The following is a 23,255-nucleotide window of genomic DNA, read 5'->3' on the forward strand; positions in this document are numbered from 1 at the left end:
ATAGAAGCTTTAGGAGTAGCACGCAGGATAGAATGAAGTCGGAGAACAGGGTCTGGAGAAGTAGAAGGAGGTGATGCCTGCATGAGTCGTGTGTAGACCGTCATGACCGCTGCTTTGAGTAGAAGATATTTGGGAGCAAAGGACGAGGGCAGGTCAAAGGTGGAACATAGAATGTGAAAAGGCAGAAAGGTTGAATGTGAAAATAACTGCGAAACCCAGAGCAATCCCTTGAACCTCCAGGATGTCCAGTAAAAGGGTCTATCAGGAATTAGGAGGTACTTGTTTTGCCAGATGGTGGACGAGAGAAAATCAGCAACAGTCGCAGGGGGGGAGGATTGGAGGATAAAAGGAGCTTGACAGTAAATTTATGGATAGGGGTGGGAATCAGGGAGGGTTTGCGTGAAAAAGAGATATATTCAGCAAAGGAGAATGGGGAAAGGAAAAGGCGCTCAACCTTAGTCCATAGAGGGCAGGGGGAAGCGGGATCTTGTAACCAAAAGGAAGCTTGGCGTAACAAAAAGGCCTTTTTTTGATAGGCTGGAAAGTCCGGAAAATTGACTCCACCCTCAGAAACGGGACGAGTTAGTCTGGCAAGGAACATTCTGGGTTTTTTATTATGCCACAAAAAAGAGGATAAGACCGAATTGATTTTCTTAAAAAAATTGGCTGGGATGGAAACAGGGATATTAGAGATTGTGTAGAGAATTATGGGGATAGCATCATCTTAATGGTGTCCAGACGACCCCACCAGGATAGATAGAGAGGATGCCACCTAGCTGTAAGGTCAGATATTCTTAGTCAAACATAGGGAGATGGTGTCTGGGATGGAAGGGGTGATGTGCAATCCTAAATAGTTAATGTGGGAAGGACTCCAGGTAAAGTTGGAAGCACTGAAGTCATGTTTAAAAGTGTACTTCGTCAGGGGTAGAATCTCACACTTGTCATTATTGAGCTTATAGCCAGAGATTGAGGAATAGTTCCGCACTTCCTCCAGGAACGCGGGGATGGAGGCTGAGGGGTTAGAGATGAAGAGTAAAATATCATCGGCATAATCAGCAAGTTTAATGGGAGATTCCGCGGTCTGAAAACCGTGTATATCGGTATTCTGGCGAAGCTTGGACAAAAAAGGCTCTAAAGCAAGATTGAAAAGGAAAGGTGAAAGGGGGCAACCTTGGCGCACACCCCTACCCAGGTCAAAGTAGGAGGAGACTTGACCCTTCGCATAAACTGCAGCCCGCGGGTGAGAGTACAGCAATGAAACTAGGGAGATAAATTTATGGCCAAAGCCAATCCATCCGAGAGTATGGAAAAGATATGTCCACTCGACCCTATCAAATGCCTTCTCGGCATCCAGGGCTATCACTGCAAGGGAATGTTGGAGATGGGATGATTTCAACAATATGTTTAATAAAAGTCTGGTGTTATCGGTGGTGTATCGACCTTTAACAAATCCAGACTGTTCTTCGCCTAAGGGGTCAGGAAGTAACTGGTCCAACCTTATCGCCAACGACTTAGCGAAGATTTTATAGTCAATATTGACAAGGGAAATGGGCCTGTAATTTTTGCAATACTTCGCATCTTTCCCGGCTTTGGGTATTAAACAAATGTGTGCGTCGGAGAAGGTCCCTGAAGAGTTACCTAGATCAGCAAAAGTATTGAGGAGAGAATGCAGTTTCGGAATCAACAACTTGGAAAAGTGGAAATAAAACTCAACTGTAAAACCGTCTGGTCCAGGGGCTTTATTGAGTTTGAGACACTGGAGCGCTGTGAGCAATTCCTTCTGTGAGAGGTCAGTCTCCAGGAGGGAAAGATCAAGAGGGAAGTGTGCTGGCTTTTGGATAGTGGAGAAGAAATGTGTGAGAGAATGAAGAGAGGGTTGGGTTTCAGAGGTGTATAAAGTCTTATAAAAGCGGGAGAATTCAGCAAGGATGTCAGCATCTTTGTGCTGTAAGTTAGCATCAGTATCGTAAACATACTCAATATTCAGCTTGTTGTGCTTGACCTTCAAGTAATTGGCAAGGATTTTCCCAGCTTTGTTCCTACCACCATAAAACGTAGCACTTGACTTTAGCAGATATAAGGAGGCATCTTCTGTAGACTTCTCATTCAATTTTATCTTGGCAGCAACCAGAGCCGTCAGACTATCTTTTGAATTGGAAGTGAAGTAGGCGTGTTCCAATCTCTTAATGTCACCAAGGAGATTTTTAGTGAAGTGGCGTGCAGTCCTGCGTTTCTTTGCGACATATCCGATAATAAAGTTGCGCGCTGCTGCTTTAAAAGCATCCCAAATGGTGTGTTTTGGGATGGGCGGGGCATCATTGAACAGGAAAAATTCATCAAAAAAGGCATTAATGGAAGCGGCAAATTTGGGGTCCAAGAGGAGGGTATTGTTAAAGCGCCACCTTTTGGGCCCGTCAATCTTAGGAATCACATCAACGCTGATTACAACAGGGGCATGATCCGAAAGTAAAATCGGACCAATTTCAGCCGTGGTAAGTGTTTGGGCAAGATTATGAGAAACAAAAATATAATCGATCCGTGACTGGGTTCGGTGGGATGGAGAGTAAAAAGTAAACTCCCGTAGGGTTGGATTACAGAGTCGCCAGGAGTCAACAAGCTTATGTTGGGAGATAGCTTGGGTAAAAAGTTTGTGCGATTTGTTGGGAACATAAGTGGTGTCAGAATTCCTGTCAATAAAAGGATCTAGGGGTTGGTAACAATCCCCAACGAGGATAAAATTGTCATCCATAAATTGTGTGATACGTTGAGAAAACTCAGCCCAAAAAAGAGGCTCTCCATTGGTGGGACCATAAACATTAAGGAGAGAGAGTGGAACACCTCTAAGAGATAGTCTGACATGTGTCCATCTGCCATCAGTATCCGACTCATGGGAAATGATTGTGAAAGGGAGAGATCTGCGACAGAGAATTGCTACACCATTACGTTTACCATCACCTTGTGAATAAAAGACTTCACCCACCCAACCTCTCTTAAGCTTTGCAGACTCTAAGTCAGAAAGATGGATTTCCTGGAGAAAAGCAACATCAACATTCAATTTGGCAAGGTGTGAAAAAATGCGCTGACGCTTAATTGGGGAATTAATACCCTTAACATTCCACGACACTATATTCAATGACATATCATAAACAGTAATCTAAAAGGTACATGGTAAGTAAAATTAGGATAGAGACCCATGAATCAGAATGAATGAAGAGAAGATAGAAACGTAATGAAAGTAAAAGAGGATAAAGAAGGAAGAAATGAATGGGAATGAAAGAGTATGCAGGGAGGAAGAGTAAAGTAGAAGCCAGAGAGAAGCCCAGGAGAATCAGAATAAGAAGAGAGAGACTATATGGAAAGGTACAACCTGACAAAAAGAAGTTAAGGCTACCGTACAAACAAGGAAACTGAAACACAGGAGAAAGGATAAGAAACAAAAGAAAACAAAGGAAGAGGAAGAAACAAAGGAAGAACATACATACAAAAGGAGAAGGGGGAAGGGACCACAGAGGTAAGGCAACACATCCAAGGTTGGCTGGGCAGGGAGCCAGGGAGACATCATCAGACGGGGAAGGATTCCTGTGGAGGCAAAGAGGGAGATACGCGAATAGATTACAAACCTACATCAAAAGACAACAGAGAACAGTCAACAACAATGCAACTTAAGGGGAGTAACAGTCGAGAGAGTAATATGTAATAGGGAGACAAAATATGATCAAAACAAGAGCATTATGAGAACAAGCAGGACGACAGTTCAGCCAGGACAAGAAGAGGAAGGCCCAGAGGAGTCCATGGCGGTAGTCTTATTTGCATTGATGAAGCTTTGTAGTCGCACTGGATCTTCATAGGTGGTCGTCCTGTTGTTGAAGGTGACTTTAAACAGGCAGGGATGATACAAGCCATATCTAGCACCCATGGAACGAAGGTCGTCTCTCATGCCTAGGAAGGCCTTCTGGCGATTTGCAGTCACCTTTGCATAGTCCTGAGCGAAGAACAAAGAGGAGCAGACCAGGTTAATTTTGGAGAAGCCTCAGCAGCCGTGAGAACCTTTAAAAGGTCAGTGTATTCCAAAAAATAGAGAATAACGCCTCTTGGTCGTTGTGATACAGAAGCAGATGCGGGTGGACGACCTAGCCGATGAGCACGTTGAATATTAAGAGTCGTACCTTCTGGCAGATGAAGTAATTTAGGGAGGAAGGATTTGAGGAAAAAGTGGTGGAGTCCGAGCCCTCAAGACCTTCCGCCAAGCCGTAAATGCGGAGGTTGTTTCGCCTATTTCTATTTTCCAACTCCTCCACCTGCTTCTGGAGAGTATCCACCTGTGAGGTTAGATGAGAAACCGTGGTGCGAGTTTCCTGGAAAGAAGCAACAGACTGCTCGACCGAGGAGACTCTTGTGTCAATTTGTGACCAACTGTCTGTAAGAACTTGAAGCTTGACATTGGTGTCCTCCATGAAGGGACGCAAAGTCCTGATTTCCTCCAAAAAAGGGCGAAAAGATCTTATCTCTTCCAACAAGAGTCCATGGAGACAGGTGTGGACTGCTTGAGTGGCGAAGGGGGATCTTTCTTCAGTCTCTTGGTGGTGGTTTTCCCAGATGTTGGCTGAGGAGGTTCCATGGCAATGTCCGAGCCAGATGAGGCGAGAGAGTCCTCTAATTTACAGAAAGCAGAAAAGACTTTGGAGTTTTTCACAAAGACCACCTTTGTTGATGATTTGGAAGGTTTGCGCGACATAGAGTTGAGTCGTCCCATAAAAAGCAGACTAGAATGGAGCAACCTGCGCAACGCGCACTATCTGCGTAATGGGATGGACACTGACACAAGGAGGTGTGGGAAAGCCGCAAAAAGAATCCCTGGAGAAAGGAGGCAGGCAGTGTGGTCGTTGAGAAGAAACACCTGTGGAAAACGTCAGGCACAAAGTGAAAATGGACGATTGACAGAGTAAGAGCTGAGGATGCCAGGTGAGGAATATGTCACTACGCTGAATCAGAGGTCATCGTCAATGAGCGCACATCCATAAGAAAACATACGCATGCAGACCCAAAAGGCCGTACAATGGAGAAGAGTAGCAACCCTCAAGTAAAAATATGTTGAATGGACCGTGAGGCTGAAGAGAAGTAAGTAGCCCAAAAATGTATTACTGAGAGCACCAGAGTCTCATCCAACAGCAAACTCCCAAGGAAAGGCACATCACCAAGCATAGAGTCGAAGTCTCCATTCACCTTGATACCGCATGGTCAGAGATAGCAACGACTGGTAACAGTTGGGTAAAAAGCAATGGTTATTGGCATAAATACTCGAGCATCTTCATCCAGAAGAGAACCGATGAGTAGAGGTAGAGGCATGGACTCTATATGCAGTGAGACTAATTCAGATTGAAGTGACAGAGCAGAAGCAAATCGTCACGCTAAAGGACGGAGTATCGAATCACCCAGTCCATAGTAAGCCCACAGTCAATGTTCTGCAGCAAGTTGTGAAGAGGAGGCAGCCGCCGGTATTCTCAGGCACTCCTACGCCATATCCTTAAACAATGCGAGATAACGCGGAAGGCTTCGCAAAATGGCAGTCGGGAAGTGCGAGGGCACAGCAATCAGTCACAGTAAGGCGGAGGTGAGGAAGTACCTTGCAAGCCACAGAGAAAGTAATTGGGAATCTCAACATGGCATGAAGGTTCCAGAAAGGAAGGAGAAGCAGTCATAAAAGGAGCCCCATGAGGCGACAAGGAAAGCTGGAAATGCGCGGCGTCATAAATTGGCGGCCGCGCCGGTACTTGAAGCGGAGCAGGTCACATCGGCAAAGTTCTCCGTCTCCAGTTGTCACATCACAAAGTTAATGGTCGCGCTGGCATCCAGGAGTATTACGGTGCTAAGAAAGAGCCGTCCACCAGGAAAAGATGAGCTGCAGGCGTTGCGTCTCCCGAAGCTTCCGCGGAGCCTCACACGGGTGCCGCCATTAACGTCGGGTGCCAAGCCACACCCCCCCGGACCCAGTGTTTTAAGTGAACATCTTCGGTTTCGGAAACACTGGGTCCAGAATTATATACCCTTACATACAGACCACCAATAATGACCAGCTCCAGATATTAGCCAATTGATGAGATTAGTAAGCCATTATGGGCATTTCCTCCTCTTTCATGCAACAACAAAGAAGCTTCGATTTACAATGTATAGAGCTAGGCGAGTTTCATCTATCAACGATTTGGCTATTATCAAGCTTGTCAAGAAAAAGTAAGTGAAAAACGTACTTTTTTCATAGCTTAGCCATGGGACATAAACAACCTAAGCATATTGGTTCGTTGGAGAAATTCTCATTAAATAACTGTTTGCTACAACCATTGACAACGTCGGTAGGTCTCAATTGTTTTAGAGTGTGTAGACGAATAGTAAGAGCCCACAATGCTTCCACCCATGACCCACACATACTGTAAAGGAAATATTACTATTATTTTTGAATTACAAGATACGCTCAGGCTCTGGAACTTTTCCTTTGAATACAAACAAGCAATGGAGCTAGCAAGGCTTAAGTTTTGACTTTGGTTAATCAGAGGCTCAGATCGTTTTGGTGCAGTAGATGCCAGGAGTATTGACTATTAAACTCCTGTAATGTCTAATGCTGGCTTTAGTACAGCTACTACCGATGGGGCTGAGAGTGATAGACAGGGCCTAGGGAGCCAGAGGCAGTCCTGCTAAATATGCTCAAAGCAGCCTCGCACACTTTGTCTTCTTTTTCAAATCTCTTTCGATCCATCCATTTAATCTACTTCTCTTCTCCCTCTCTGATCTCTTCCTTTACTTTTCGCCTTACTTCCTTCCTCTCTTTCTCTCTCTCTCTCTTGAAGCCTCCACCATGATGCTGCAATTAATTAACATAGGAATGTGGGGACTGTGTCTGAGGCAGCAGGAGTGGTCCTTATAAAACGGCCACCTAGGCCTCGAGCCCACCAGGTGTGCAGCCCTGGTGATGGGGAGTAACCACTAGAGAAAGACATACGTCAATTGCAGCAGTCAATTTTGAACATCTTCTTCTACCTTCACTTAGAATTTTTTTTTTGCTAATCCAGTGCTTAAAGACAGTAAGAATTAGATGTATTCAAACCAGAAAAGCACTGTTTCGGATACATTGATGGGTTTACTAGAAATGCTCAGAAAAGCCCGCCAACGTCTTTACTGCCGTTCCTGGGTGATCTTTTTTTCTCTTCATGTTTATCCACTCCATTGTACCTGCTTACGAGGCTATCGAAGGTTAGTCTTTTCCTGGTTCTTGAAATAACTAAAAAAACACCGCCACTACTTCATTCTCCTGGAATTATGCCAGATTATCCACTGCCACTGTTACTTATTTCCTGTTTAAAGATTTGAGAGTATTTTAAGAAACTAAAAGGGAAAGACCCGGACTTTACTGAAATATCTATCGTTACACTGGAAACGCAATCATAGAAACCCTTTACAGTGTCAGTACAGCCCCATTAAGCATTACAGTGCCCCATTATTTGCCAGCAGAGTGGCCAGTTTTTCAAGGTATGTCCTAGGCTCATAAAGTAGTATGTGTTCTCAGTGTCTAGTGCTTGGCTCTGGAAGAGTATGCAGAAGTTATCCATTGGAGCCAATCAGAAAGTGGTCTGTGCCCAAGAGCTATTGCTCTCTGAAGGCAGGAACCCAACATCATAAATAGGGTGTATGCAGGCTCAGCGCTAACAGCTGTCTCTGGCAGACACTCCAGCAAGTTTGATCAGTTAGGAGCTGCCTGATGTGCTTCAGTGCTTTGACGACTTGCAAATATCAGGCTAGAGAATTAGGCGGGACAAAACAGCAATGTCAGCTTCATCTGCACACCTGAGACATTTCTGTACGGCATGAGATGCCTGCTGGCATCACCAAGCCAAGAACTTTTCATTTTACGAAAATTACATGTATAATATACTTACCCAAAGGGGCTTTCAGCCACCTAACATCATCCATTTGTTTGTTGTGTCATTCACATTTTGGCCTGGCCCACTATAGCATATAGCATGGGGCAATGGGTGTGGCTACTTCAGCCACTGGTTAACTTCACTTTGAGTGACCGCCTTCTGTTCTTTCACAATGAGCACATTCCCACACAAGATGGTCCCCTTCTGTGTCAGTGTTTTTGTTTTTGCCTTATAATTACTTTAGTGTTTCTTTGTGTTTGGAGCCTGAGGTGAAAGCAGGATCTTTCTACCTGATGCAAACAAGCACAGCTCTCGTTCCCTGATTTATGAGTTCCTGTCTCCTGCTGATGCTATTGTAAATTCCTTTTGAAGAGTCCTTAGTTGATCTGAGTGCTGGCATTTTTCACAGCCTGACAAAATGAGTGCATTTGAAATGGGTTTGTATTGAGTCATCCTCTTTTTTTCTATGCATGCAGTACACCAAAGTAATGCTTCAATATTATACATGTGAATTCATAAGCGTGCAATCCTTCAAAACACATTTATTCTGGATTCAATTTCACCAATGGTTCTATAATAAACTTTTCCAAGAAGATAATCATCCTTTATTGTGTTTAAAAAAAAATAATATTTATTGTGTTTAATTTGCAGCACTTGTTGGACTTTTCAAAAATAGAGGCTGACAGCCAATCTCAGAATGATTGCCTTGTTTAGGTCAATGTTAGTCACGACCTCTTGATTTCACCACAATTATGTGCATGACATGGTTGCTTATAGGGGGTTTCAGCCACACTTTATCCATTTGTCTGTGGTTTTGTCATGCACATTTTTTCTCCAACCCACTCAAGTATATATCAAGGGACAATGTGTGAGCCCATTTCAGTCAAGGGCTGACTTTATATTGAGTTACGGCATGCTGCCCTTTCCCAATAAGCTAATCCAAACACAAAATAGTTCCCGTCAGTGCCAGGAAGTGTGTTTTCTTTTAGACCAAAAAACAGTTTGGGCTTTGGTCAATGCTTATATTAGATTGACGAATATGTGGCAATTTTTCAAAAAGGAAGCTTTGCAAAAACCATGACAAAACAAAAGTTTAATTGCCAGAGGGCTGTAGGACAACACCTGTTGGCTTTGCTAAAGCCTGTTTGTAGCATGTGACCCAGTGGCATCAGGTCACACAGATGATGATGCCTTGCCCACGGCTCACCTCCCAGCTGATTGCCACTTGCTTTTTAACCCCATACTTTCCTTGCCATCACAGTGTGGGGTGAGATCAGTGAACCTTGCTGATCATATCCAAACTAGTGACAAGTTGAGAAACAGTAGGTGTGAAGTTCTGGGTACATGATAGGGCTGAAAATAGAATAAGTGGCCTGGCATCAGAAGGAGGGGGATGGGCTGCTGGGATAATGTACAGCGTATTTAATATGCAGCAGCTCTTGCTCATTAACAAAAACTAATCCCATGTACAAAGTGTCTTAAGACAACCATGAGGGGTGTGAAGGGGAAGGTGTGGGAAAACAGTGTCTAAGAGAAAACTGGGTAGAAAGGAAAAACAGTGACAGGAGCGAGAAACACAGTCCTGGGCAGGGGAAAAGCAATGAGGATCAGGCAGAAAGGAGAGGCGAAAGGACTCAGAGCAATGACAGGAGTGCGAGGGAGGGGGGTGTAGAGGGAAAGCAAACATAGAGCATACGGTCGGAGGGTACATATATGAGAAAACGAGAATTTGAATGGGAGTCAGAATATAATTACTTCTTAAACATTAATGAGGACAGTAATAGTATCTTTTCAGACAATGCCATGGGATAGGTGCACACCCCATCCAAGCAATGACAATGAAAAACATATAAAATACAATGGCTGAAGGGACTAATCCAATGCCACTCTCGCTGTACATTTCTTATATCTACTGTATTGGAAGCAAGAGTGCTCCCAAACACCTACATGAGCTGAAGGTGATATCTAAAAATGTGGGCATTTCTAAGCGGTAATTTTGCAAACGAGGATTAACAGCAGGCAGATCAGATTATATTTCATTTTAAGGCGTGTGTGTCTCAATAATGCTCTATTTGCATATTTGAGGTTAAATATTGCAAATCTCAAATTGCTTGATGGCATTAGAAATACCAGCTTTGCAGAAATTAGAAATCAGTGTCATATTACCAAGGAATAGCGATATTTATCGCTAAATGCGCTTAGCGTATTCTTTTTATCGCTGCCTATCGCTGGATATGTTAGCGGAGAAAACATGCTATTAGCAACGTTTTTCTCCATTGTGCTAAAATATCCAGCGATAGCGGCGAAATGCATGAATATCCCTGAGAATACAGCGATATTCACGCATTAGCGACAAAATGCTCATAGTAATGTTATCCACCTCCCATTGGATAACATGGCTAAGAACTGGTCTGGGCAGGTGTTAGTATTTAGAGATATTCCCGCTTAGCGCGAATATTTCCATCGCTACGCCTGCCTTGCTAATAGGCGATAGTGACGTTAGCGACTGCTTTCAGTCGCTAACTGGTTGGGTACGCCCACTTTGCATGTCATTGGCGATAAACATCACTGACATGCAAAGCGGGCCCCAAACTTCTCGCTATCACCTAAAAGCTGTCGCTAACATCAGTTAGCGACAGCTTGATAATAGGGCGATAGGCAATTATCGCCGCTTTGCTAAGCGGCAATAATTCTATCGCCCTGCTTGATAATATGCCCCCCTGTGTCCAAAAGTGACTGATTTGTCAAAGCGTCCCTGTGTTATTGAATTTACCAGAATGTTAGCCCGCCAGCCCTAGCCGCCATTTCCTCCACATTGTCCTTGTTCATTACTCCTAAGCCAACTGCAGTGAGATGTTCTACCTACAGATCCCCTTTTCCTAACAGTGCCATCATGTTCTCGAAAAAAAGGTAGGGTTCGATAATCATATGTTTGTTGACAAGCTAATCAGTAAAACATGCACAATTGCATTGCACCGTGTGCCACAAATAAAGCAAAATAAAGCTTCAGTTTACACACAGTGGGCCGTTCTCTTCGACACCGCGTGCACACTGTTGTTATTCTGCTGTTTATTTTGCCTTGAGAGTTAATGAGAACACCAGGGTCAGGCTTCTTGACCCATAGCCCACTTAAAACTTGTTGCTGCTTTTCAATCCGCTTGACTCCGAGCTCTGACTTAGCTGCACATTAAGGACGAACAATTTGAAGAGAGCAGGACTGAACATTGCCCTGCCCCGGTCTCATCCGCACGCTATTATTTTTCCCAGAGACCCACTGAAATACTCAACGGCCTCATTATGCTCAGGTGTGACTTTTTAATGTAATGTTTTATAATGTATTCTTGTAGCTCGCAACACTTTTGCTTGAATTCATACTTTTACATCCTTTTCAGCAGCTAGCAGACTTTAAGCAAAGACACTTTTATCGGAGCTGAAATACAGAAAGATGTTGGAGGGCATATGACTGCTTGAGGTCTTTGCAGCGGTGTATTTTAGAAGCATTCATTTGCATTTCACATTTTCATTGTGGGCTATTTTGTACTGTCTTTTCTATATTTGGACCCTGCTGTTTTCAATGGATTACTAAGGACATATCATTTGACTGCCTGCAGATATCATTCCACAGTACTTTGCTACAATTCTAAGCACGTTCAGGGCCTCATTTATGAGTAATTCGCGTAGGGCAGCGCTGCAAGTCTTCCAGCTGCGCTGCCCTACGCCACTGTTAAAGGACAGGTATTTATTCGCAGCCTTATCCCCCCCCCCCGCCCTGGCACACAATTTGATGCCTAGCACCAATGTACCATGGTGCAAGGTCGCCTCTGTTGCAGGCAGGATTGTTTATGTGCGCAAAGGTGCACCTTCCTGCACTAAAACAATCCCGAAAGGCATTTTCCTCTTTCTATGTGTGCTGTGGAATGGAGCAGATATGCAAAGAGGGAAAAACGAAGAGAAAAAAAATATTTTACCCTGTGATGCTTGATCTGGGGAAGCGTAAGGTTTTGGCACTGCCCCAGTTTTCCATGATAAGGGAAATCTGGGGCAGCATCAAAATCCATGGGTGTTGATTTGGAAAACCCACCGCAACACCAGTGCAACACATCCTTGATGCAAAGTAAGGCAAGGCAGTGACTGGTGCTGCTTTGTATTACTCCATACCTGTGACGCCAGGAAAAGTCAAACAGAGTGGCTTTGTGTCGCTTCATAGATATGATTGAGAAATTTGTGCTGTTGGATTATCAAAAAAAGTGACGCTCCGGGAGCACAAGCTTCTCATAAATAAGCCTCCCAATTTGTAAGCATATAGGGGCATATTATCAAGACCGACGATAAAATTATCGCCGCTTTAGCGGCAGAAAATTGCCGCTAAAACGGCGATAATGGGCTTGATAATATGCTTTATTGAATTCCAATTGAAGGCCATGTTAGATGTCCTTCACATCTAACATGGGCTTCAATTGCAGTTTTCTACCTCTAAAGCGGCGATAATTTTATTGCCTGTCTTGATAATATGCCCCATAGTTTGTTTCAACCAAGTCAAGGGGGAGAAAGACTGCTTGCCTAGGATAACAGAAATCCATCAGTGAGGAAGAAAGCAATAGAGGTTTCTCTCCTAAAAAGATTTGTATTAGAAGGGTTTGACTTTGTCAATGGTAAACCTGTTGCAGGTCTTTTAAAGTGTTATCTAACTAGTTTAAATCTTGAATTACCTTAGGCCATAGTTAAAATACACGTATATAATGAAATAGCATGCTAACATCAAGCTCTCCCAAATACACTGCGGACAAATTAATCAACGGGTAACAGATTTTCCCCCACGATATTAAACAGCTTAGACATATTTGATCATGCTATACAACTAATACCACTGATAAATATACACATCAACAAAGCACACAACTATTCACTGAATACTTTACAAGATTTAAGCTCGTAAAATTGACCAATGTTCAAAGGCCATTGACATCACGTCTGTGCTATAACCTCTTTCAACTCTTAAGAAAGGACAAGCCAATATACATGTAACAGGCATGGAAAGAGCGTAGGATTAAAGAAAAAATAGAAGAGCATTATCTCTAAAGATGAATTGTTTTTGTAGTACTTGATGTAAAGGAGTCATTTTTTTGTAAATTGAAATAATGTTCATACTGCACTCATTGATATGTTGAGTGATTGATTTAATACACTTGTGTAGCGCTCAATACACGTTGTTTGTCTTGGTGCCAAAGTGTTAAATTGGCTCAGGTTACTGCACTGAAGGTCAAGATTACTAAAACGTCACTAACCAGCCAGGGATGAAAATTTACTTGGAGACAAATGTTTTAAATTAAAAAGAGATCTCAAATAAAATTCTTCCAGTCTTTTGTCATCCGTAATTCTGGTATTTTGGGTCCAGGAAGAATGTTCTGAGTTCCTGTCTTGTAACACTGGCAACTATTCACAACCAGCAGGTTTTTCTTGTATATCTTGTCCTGTATATCTGAAACCCCTTGTTTGGCTCACAGATATAATTTATCCTTTACAAAGGAGGTAAGACCTGATGGACCTGGCGGAAAAGTTTGGCCCAAACCCAGTCAGAAACGGCCAAAATGTTATCCAATGACTGCCTCTATCACTAGGACACAGTGGGCTTTTTTACTTGTAGTGATCGCTAGTTTAATAGGTCTTTGCCACCGTTTTGGGCTGACTAATGTTCAGGCTTCATGGGAATTAAAAAGGCAATCATAATTAGAACCCATGCCCTTCATTAATTAACTAGAAACTGTCTTTTTAAAAGATACTTCACTGCTTAGGTCTGGCTCTAGTTAATTCACCTTTATTACACTCAGAGCTCCCAATGTGGAATCCCCAAAAATCAATAAATATCTCCTTTACTCTAGAGGGCTGAACCAGATTTCCAGAAACATAATAATGGCCTGGGTCTAAGGGCAACATGTTCTTGCTGATGAGTTAATTGGGTTTGTTTAAACTGTTGACATTGATGGGCTCGGTATAAAGTGCTATCCCTAATCTCACTTGCTTCCTGACAGAGGATCAGACACATGCTGAGGACTTCTTTACTTCCCGGGGGACTTATTGTTACTCTTATAACATTCAACTTTGTGTTCATTTTGATATTCAGTTGTATACCATGCATAATCCATATTTAAGTTTGGTTGATGAGGGATATCCCCCAAAAAATGTACAGAAATATCATCCATCCTATTTAGAGTGCAGAGACATCAATACACTTTAAGTAGTGTATACAGGACGTCTGCCAATTTTTGGCAGATGTTCTGCATCTGACAAACTCTTTATCAGCCCCTATGTCATTTCTATGTCTCTTGATAAAACATTGAAATTAAACATTCAATTAGGATGTACGCTACACCTCAGTCCCCTTTTAATTTCTATTTTAATTTTTAATTTATTAAGTGTGCAAATACGGTAAGGTGTCATGGCACTAGTTAAAAGAAGGGAATGAAGAAATTGCAGTGGAAACTGATGCATTTTGAGAAGCCTACAAAACATAAGCAGATGGGGTTCAGAATATGGCAAAAGAGGAAGGCTGTTCCATGTCTCAGTCATAACTGGAGAGATTCATGACTGCTAATACAATATTTTGTTTAATGAGCGAGAATTAGAAGTGCACAAGGGATAGGCAGGTTTATAAGGTGAAAAAAGTTCAGACACATAATTATCAAACTGAGAGCAAAAAATGATTTGTGGCCAAAACAAAGAGCCTTGAAATTAGCTTGTTTTTTATGCGAAGCAAATGCACCAAATAGAGAGTAGGAGATGCAGTAGAGATTTTCCTGGTACTTCAAATAAGATGTGCAGGAGCATTTTGACTAAATTGTAGTTTATGAATAGAGGAATACAATTAGCGAATATACAAAGAATTACAGTAGGTGAGCCTAGTAAGAGTTAGAGTCTAGGCTAAAATCTGTTTCAAAGATATAGTTAGAAAACATTTTTTTCTTCATATCTTTAATCATGTAGAAACAAGTATCTGCAATCTTGGTAATTTCGTTCTTAAAAGAGAGATTGGGATCAAAAATGATTCCTAGATTGCCACCATATGCCTCTGGGGGTGGGGGGGGGGCATGTGACAAAATAACTGGGCCACAAACAAGGGGACCAGATTGCAGGACTTCCAAAAATCAAAACTTCAATTTATACTCTTTTATGGTATAAATAGCTAGATTTCACCCAGGTAGCCATTGAGTATATGCAACTTTGACACTTTTTGAAGACTATGTAAGTGGCCTTTCGCGTTCACAATAAACTGGTTATCATCATCATCATATGCATATAAAGAAAAAACAAAACATGCAATAAGATTGGCCAGGGGAGCCACATAAAGATTACATAGGGTATGATTCGGAGAGTATCCTTGTGGAACTCTGCAAAAAATTGGTTTAAAGGAGGAGTGACAAATTAGCCAGGAGAACTGCTTGAGATCTGCCCATCTGAAATGAATGAACCTCTTAGGAATCATGCTCTCAGTCTCAGCCTTTCTAATCTGGTCAGCAAGGTGTATGGGAGAACTTATTGAACGCTGCAGAAAGGTCAAGATTGACGAGAACAGCAGAACCACTGTAAATCAGATGTCATCATTGGTGGTGGCATGTACGGTCTCTGAGCTGAGGCTAGGGTAAAAGCCAAACTGAAAGGGGTTTAACAGGGCATGCAGCTCAATAAAACTGCAAAGTTGGACGTTAATCCATTTTTTGGTAAGAATAGCCAATAATGGTAAAAGAGAGATTAAACTATAATTCGCAGGCATGAAAAGGTCCACCAAATGTTTCTTGACCTGGGGAATGATAATATTATTTTTCCAGGCCACGGGTATTGTTCTTCACAAAAGAGTAGCCAATGAGACAGTATGAATATCGCCCATCAGGGTCGAGGACATGGCTCTAATATATTTTGTAGGGATGAGATCAGGGTGAGAGCCTAAAGAGATGGAATCAAGTTGTGCCATTAGATCGTTCTGCATAACCTAGGCATGGGAATTCTATTGTTCAGGAGAGGTAGAAGAAAAATCATATGAGGAGGAAAGAATTGGTATGAAGGGAAGGACTAATTAGTTTAAGTATTTTTCCTGGAAAAAAAGCAGAACACAACTTTTTAGAGGGAGTTCGAGAAATAGATGATGAATCAAGATGGGCAAAAGCACAGTAAATGAAAAAAAAGTCCCTTAGTTGAAGTTTGGGTGGAGTAAATCATGTGTAATAGTATTGTCCTTTGGCATTGTGAACCAGATGATTATAAGTGCGCAGCTCTTGTTGGAAAGAGCTTAGCATTAGAACAATATGTGAGGTGTCAAAGAAGCCCCAGTTTTGTACATCTTTTAGCATTGCAGAGTTTATCAGTTTATGAAGGCAATGAAGGGGTGAGCCTATAAAAATGTGTGCGGTTCAAGTGCGGCTAAAGTCCAAGAATTAAACTGATCAATGAGTGCATTAACATCTCTCCCAACTTCGTGCTCATAGAAGTTTAAATATCCTACCAAGTTAGAGAGATTAGGTCTTCCCCAATTTCATGACAGATTGGAAGGGGGGGTCATCTTTCAAAGGGCCTTCACTGCTAAAAAAATATGCCTGTATGGTCAGTCAATGGAAAGTTGAATAAATGGGCAAGACCAAGGGGGAAAAACATTGTTAAGAATGTGAACAAAGATTAACTGACTTACATTTTTTTTTTAATTCCTTCACCTGTAGGTGAGTAGGAATGGAAGCATGTAAAGTGAAGTCACCAAAATAACTAGGTTGTGAGATGGAGCAAAATCCAAAGGGAAAAAAAAGAGCATCTTGATGATTGTTTTCACTGACCCACTGCTCATGTAAGCTAGGTGCATCTGAGAAGTTGGGATTCATAGATAAAGTAAGGGCAGAGGATTTACAGTCCTTTCACAGTCTTTCAATTTGTGGTGGTGGTAATAGAAGATTTATTGACGAAGGCAATGCCATCACCAGGGCGGCTGGTGTGAATGGTGTGATAAATAAGACAACCCGGGGGACTGTCTGAGCAATATCAGATGTATAATGGGTTTCTAGCCATGTTTCTGTAAAGCCACGTATTAAAGTCAATAAATGCATTTCTAAATTCCAGTGCATTTTTGACCAAGGAGCATACATTTATCACATGACAAATCAAGCTGTCAATGTTTTCCTGAGGAAAAGTACAAAGAGCAAAATCATGTGAAGAAGTAGAAAAGAGGTAGGTAAAAACATCCTGGGGAGGAATTCCATGGAATTAGGAAAAGCTATAAACTAACAGGGTGAATAAGTCTAAAAGAAGGATAGAGCAGCTCAAGGACATAATTATTCCTTACTTAAGAAGCAGCATGGTCTGCATCCTAGGCGCTAAGCCCAGCCAAGGCAAGGACTGACATATATGGGCTTGCTTCAGATGCACCTTCAGCTTGCCAGCAGGATGCCAGATGTTTGTTTCCAATGTGTGTATGCAGAATCTCTATCATATTTCTCACTACAGTGTTATAAAACTTGATGGGAGGACTCATTAAACATACAAAACTTGAAAATAAGTAAGTAAATACACAAATAGATCACAGACAGATTCATTCAGCTCGTACAAAGTTAACGGATCATGGAAGGACAATATCTCTCTAGAGACTAGGCCAACCATGTGGCTTTGAATTTATTACACTTTTTTTATTAAAATGATTTTTCATTGCAATGAATAATTATATATAAAATACATCACTTAAGAATTGCTGAGAATTTTAGATCAGAGTACGTTCCTGGGCCGTAGGAATGGGAGGCCAACTTTGCTTAAGACCTCAGGCATTTAGGGCTCTGCTCTCCTGTTGTAACATGTGTTTTTTAATAATTAAAAATGACCTGACTTAGTGCTTCTTAGTGCAGCTGACATGACAACCCCACTAGATGGCGAAAAATACTTTGGTTGTACTTAATGTTTCCCAGAGTACTTCTTCATTATAAGAGCTGTTCTTGGATCATAAACATAAGAAAGAGCACTCAAAAGGTTTGGCTGCCTGGTAAGTCCAAACAGATGACAATGGGTGAAGTATACGTTGAAAATTATTGATAAGGCGAGGATTACAAGACAAAGGTGCACTGGTGTTTCTCTAATTGTGCAATTGGTAATAGTTGGACTTGGCCTTGTTGGCTAAAGTTCACTTAAAGTTTTTGATTTTCCCCTAGATCGTTTTCCTGACAGAGAGCTGTGAAGTTAGATGCTGTAGAATCTTGCCACTGCTAATCAGTGTGCAAGTACAGATGTTCCCTGTACAGATTTGTAGTGGTGTTTGGTTGTCTCTGATTGATATGTTTGCCTTACTAGCAAGATCCCTAAGTGATGTGCACTGTGAGTGCCAGAGCTAGTTTTAAAGAAATGCACAGAGAGGGTACACAGGTCTTCAGTGTAGGGCCTGCGCTCATTATGCTAAATTAGAATATTGTCCTGACAAGTGCTACCACTTGTCAGGCCTTACTTTTCCTTTTGCATACACGTGGGGTATCCCTGTAGGATGTCCTGGGTAACCCCTAGGCAGTATGCAGTGTAGATAAAAGGCAGGACCTGGCCCAGTGTGGGTGCTATGCCCTGGCAGTGGAAAATACTCCATTTCGTTTTCCCTAGTGAAAGGCCATCCTGCCCATAGAACAGACTCGGGAAGGCTGGGTGTAGCATTGTTAGCCTAGTGTCCCAGGAAATGGAAATAGAACAGTGAAGTGTGGTATGTCTGAAATCACAGCGTCATAACACATCTTTTTTGGTAGATGGTTTTGTCGCTGTGTGTCCAGAAACCTCTGATTGAGAAAATGGCAGAGTTTTTTGCTTTAGACCCTTTTAGAGCTTTTTGCATGTCTCAGCAGAATGTTTATTGCCTGCCTGGATCTTGGAGAGGTGAGAAAGGCTGAGGGAGGTCGTGCCCCAGGGGAGGGATGGAACCCACACCAGGCTGCCCTGCTCCTGGAGCTGGGAAAAGGAGAGGCTTTGTGAGGTAAAGAGGCCTGGTTCAGAGCCATAAAACAATAGACCCATCTCCCTCTGAGTGATTAAAGATCCAGGACCCCAGTATCAAAGAGAGGATGGTGACACTGGGGGGGAAGATACGCATGACTGAATAAGGGATGGATCAGGGACCCCTGAGTACAAGGAAACTTCAAAGACAACGAGGGGTATAACTGGAATAACTGTAACCCCAAGACTTTGGTTTTGTCATGCTGATGATGTCGTTGAGAACGGTCTCAGTATCATTCAGAGAAGTGCTGGGAGCGCTTTGAAGACACCATGGACTGGTCGAGCCTCTGGTGGCTTTGACCGGCCCGCGATTGGGAAGAAAACCTCTGCCTCAGACAGAGTTGCTGAATTGGCTGTGGGAGACACGACCCTTGCTTCGTGATCTGGGGCTTGTGGGCAGTTTGTAATTCTTGACCGAGGAGAGACTGGAGGGTCGCTGCAGTGGATCGTGTCCCCCTTCTTCCTGAGAAGGACTTTGCTGGGTGCGGCTTCCTGTACCCCAAGGGCACGAGGTGAGCTGGCTCCGTGTTTGGAAACACAGGAACATAGAAGTGGTGGGGGCCATGCCATGGCATCCTGATACCTCCGAAGGGATGCCTAAGCTGATTGTGGGCACATGGAGCGAATCAAGACTCTGACATGCAGGGTGCATGTCTTGGTGTGGCTACAGGTGTTGGAGCGCCTGTGGACTGTGGGCATCGTGGAAGAGAGCCGAGATTCGGGACGGACGGGGGTGCATGTCGCAGTGCAGTCCAGGCACTGGTAGTGAGTGCCGGGACATAATGGGCACTAAGAAATAGTGAGTCTCTGACACGCGGATCAGTGTGTGTTGGAGAGGTGAGACTGAGACCCACAGTGTGTGTGTCATGGTGCGATCCGGGCGTTAGTGGATTGCACCGGAAGACCGTGTGCACCAAGAGACAGAGTGAGTCTCGGACGCACCGGGCGTGCGTGTCAAAGGTGCCACCGAAGTGCTGGTGAGGAGTACCGGGGAGCGGGGAGCACCAGGGAATGAAGACAACATGAGGTAGCACCAGCGTCATGTGGAAGGCTTAGTGGAAAAAGCTTGTGCTGAACATTGGCGGGCCAGACCGGTAGTCCCGCAGGAGCTGAACCGGCCCGAGCGCGCCTTGCCCGTGGTGACAAGGTTTGGGAGTGAGGCCAAGCTGCTGTGGCAGGAAAGAAGAGTGGGGTTGGGTCCTCCCAGGTAAATTGGATCATCGCCTTGGGCGGGGTGCGGGCCCGGAGGGACACTGTCTCGGCCTCTTGCTGCTGGCAGCTGTGTGAGCCCGTTGCTCTGGCCCAGATCTCGGTCTGGGTCTGTGGGGCAACCGGTCACACAACTTCAAAAAACAATCGTATAACACTTTGCAAATTTTCTGCTAATGAACTATCGAACTATTGAATAATGTCTGACACTAGAAGTGATTGACGAACTCATGGGTCAGTGCGCTATGCATTACGTTATGTTTCTCTTGCAGGATACAGGATCATAGCATTGCACACTGCTACTGCACTGTACTGAATTGCACTCTGTTGCATTGCCTTATTCCTTCCTTGCACAGGGCATGCTGGTGGTGATACGCATTGCATTGTTTTTCTATCACACTGTACGTAATTGCAGCCTGACGCATTGCTGTATTCCTTCCTTAAATAGGGCATGCTGGTAGCGAGCCGAGTTGCATTATCTTGTGTTTACCCAGTACATGATCTTGACACTACGCATTGCTTTGTTTTACTGTGGCACTGTTCAGGAATCCATCATTAAGTAGTGCAGTATTCCTTGTATTTTGCAACGTGTGCAAATCTAGTTATAAAACATACCTAACCTGTTGAGAACGGTTAAAAGTCAGCGTAACTGTTGGTTAGAAGTGGTGGTTGTGGATTAGAACCGGCCTACCCACCAGACACAATAGTACCCAGTGTATATATGTGGAGTTGTAACGTGTGGTCATTTTGTGCATCTTTTTATATAAAGTATACTCGTTTTATACAAACTCATGCGGAGTCCATTTGTGGTGACATCATTAGGATTGCTGTGTGTGCAGTTGCACATACTGAACACTCGAGCCTTGGATATAAGCTTGGCTGCTCATGTCAAGCTACTAAGGGGGTGAGCAGGGCTGTCTCGGACGATGTCCTATCTTGGCCTAACGTGGGAACGGGGAGGTCCGGGTCGCACACTTGACAACAGCAGTGCACGCGGGAACTCCAGCTTCTAACAGTAATTTACAAGCTTCCAAGACAGCTCATGTCATTTTGTTAGAACCAAAACTGTATATATTTCTGGACAGGAGAGGTGTTTTGGAAGGTGACCTTCCACCATAAAATAAGTTTCTTTATCCTTATTTAAAATTAACATAAAGATTGTAAATTATCAATTAAAAGTATTTAAAATTGCTGCCACAGATGCATGTAGAACGATTAGCTGTCCAAACGTCAAGCTTATAAACATAAATGAAGCTTTAGAAAGATAGAGCTTATAGAGTGCAACACTCCTTGGTCCCCACTTGCAATTCAATCTATCTCTCTTAAGCCCAATGTGCTCTATAATAATAGGTTCATGGCTTTAATGAATGCCAAACCAAACAAGTTTGGCATGGTTAGTGCTAGCAAAAGCAAGGACAAGAAGAACAATTCCAGTACCCCCTCTAAGTAGGATCTGCAACACACATCCTAGAGAGACTTCAGACCATACAGAATGCCACGACCAGACTCATCCTCGGTCTGTCCAAATGAATCCATGTCACATCCCACCTCTGGCAACTCCACTGGCTCCCCATGCAGAAGAGATGCCAAATGAAGCTGCTGACCCATGCGCAGAAGGCTCTGTGCATTGAATGACACACATATATTAACCACCGCCTGAACTTTCATAAAACGTTGAGAAGACTATTCTCCACTTCCCTTTCACATGCCCATACTCCCCACATCTACAGAAGCAAAAGAGAAGGACACTTCTTCACCCACATTGCAGCAAAAGCCTTCCCATGCACCTCTGGAATATCACCTTACTTCCTGAATTTTTAATGTCCTTGAAGACCTGGCTGTTCGAATGAGCCTTCGGGATCTGGAAGAGCCTGGATATCCTATCAGGTGATTAGTCGTGCTTAATAAATCCTGATTGATTGATTGATTGAATAATTGATTCGGCTCAGCCAGCAGGGACTTACTAGAGATAATAGAAGAACAGAAGGCAGAAATCATTGACTGAGGACACTCACATCCAACATCTCTGACCATGAATGACCCCAAAATGAATACTAGCATTGGGAAAGTAAATGCTGACTGTAAATGCCAACGAGGGTGTTAGACCTGTCAGCCGTAAGATGGTCTTCCCAATTAAAGCATCCTGGACCATGTAGTTGTTTCGAAACATTTAGATGAGTTTTCAAGGTTCCAATTAGACTGGAAATAAATGTTGACCTTCCGACATTTCATTAAGGCAGTGAACCTCTGTTTTGAAAAACAGTATATGGAAAGCGTCCTTCTGATTGAGTATTGCATCAATATTTCCTCCCCGGGAATCAGATTTGATTGACATTAAAACCGTCCAACTCAAATCAGCCTCAGAATGTCTATTTTCAATCCGATGTTGGATGAATAGTGCAGTCATGACTTTTTTCTGTATTCGTGACTTAAGTTGTGTTATTCGTTGGCAGATTTCCTGATTGGTTTTGACAATGTAGACCAATTCGCATGAACATTTAACTGCATACACCACATTTTTTGTTTTGCAATTTGTAAATGTCTTATGGGTCCATTTTCTATCTTTGTGTTTGAACCCCGACCCTTCTTTGATTTGCATTAAGTACTCATCTTGAAAATTGAAGACATTATTCCATAGTGAAATTCTTCCAGGTGTAATATGAAACTCATAGTTACCTGGTGCGGTTGTGGTCTTTCTTCTAAAAAAAACTTCAATTGCACCCAAACCATCCTCTTACAGAATTTGTGTGTAAAGGGACGTGACTTCAAATGTTGCAAATGTGTGCTTTAAATGATTCAATTCAAAGTCATCAATCTTGTTTATGAAATCTTTTGTGTCTTTTAGATATGATGGTATTTGTTTCAAGTAGGGTTTTAAAAAAAAATCTATATATTTCAAAAATTGGTTCCAAAATGTAATCCACACCAGACACTATCGGGCGCCCTGGTGGAGTGATTGGATCTTTATGCAGTTTAGGTAATAAATACAGCACCAGTACCAATCAAAGGGACAGCCATGGGTTCTCCCTTTGCCCCAGAGCTGACCATACTGTTTATGGCCAAATCTGAGGAGAAATTCATTTACCAGAATAACCCATTTGTCCACCACATTGTGAAGTGGTTAAAGTTCATTGATGACAATTT

This window comes from Lissotriton helveticus, chromosome 6 (assembly GCF_964261635.1).
Source record: "Lissotriton helveticus chromosome 6, aLisHel1.1, whole genome shotgun sequence".
NCBI lineage: Eukaryota > Metazoa > Chordata > Amphibia > Caudata > Salamandridae > Lissotriton > Lissotriton helveticus.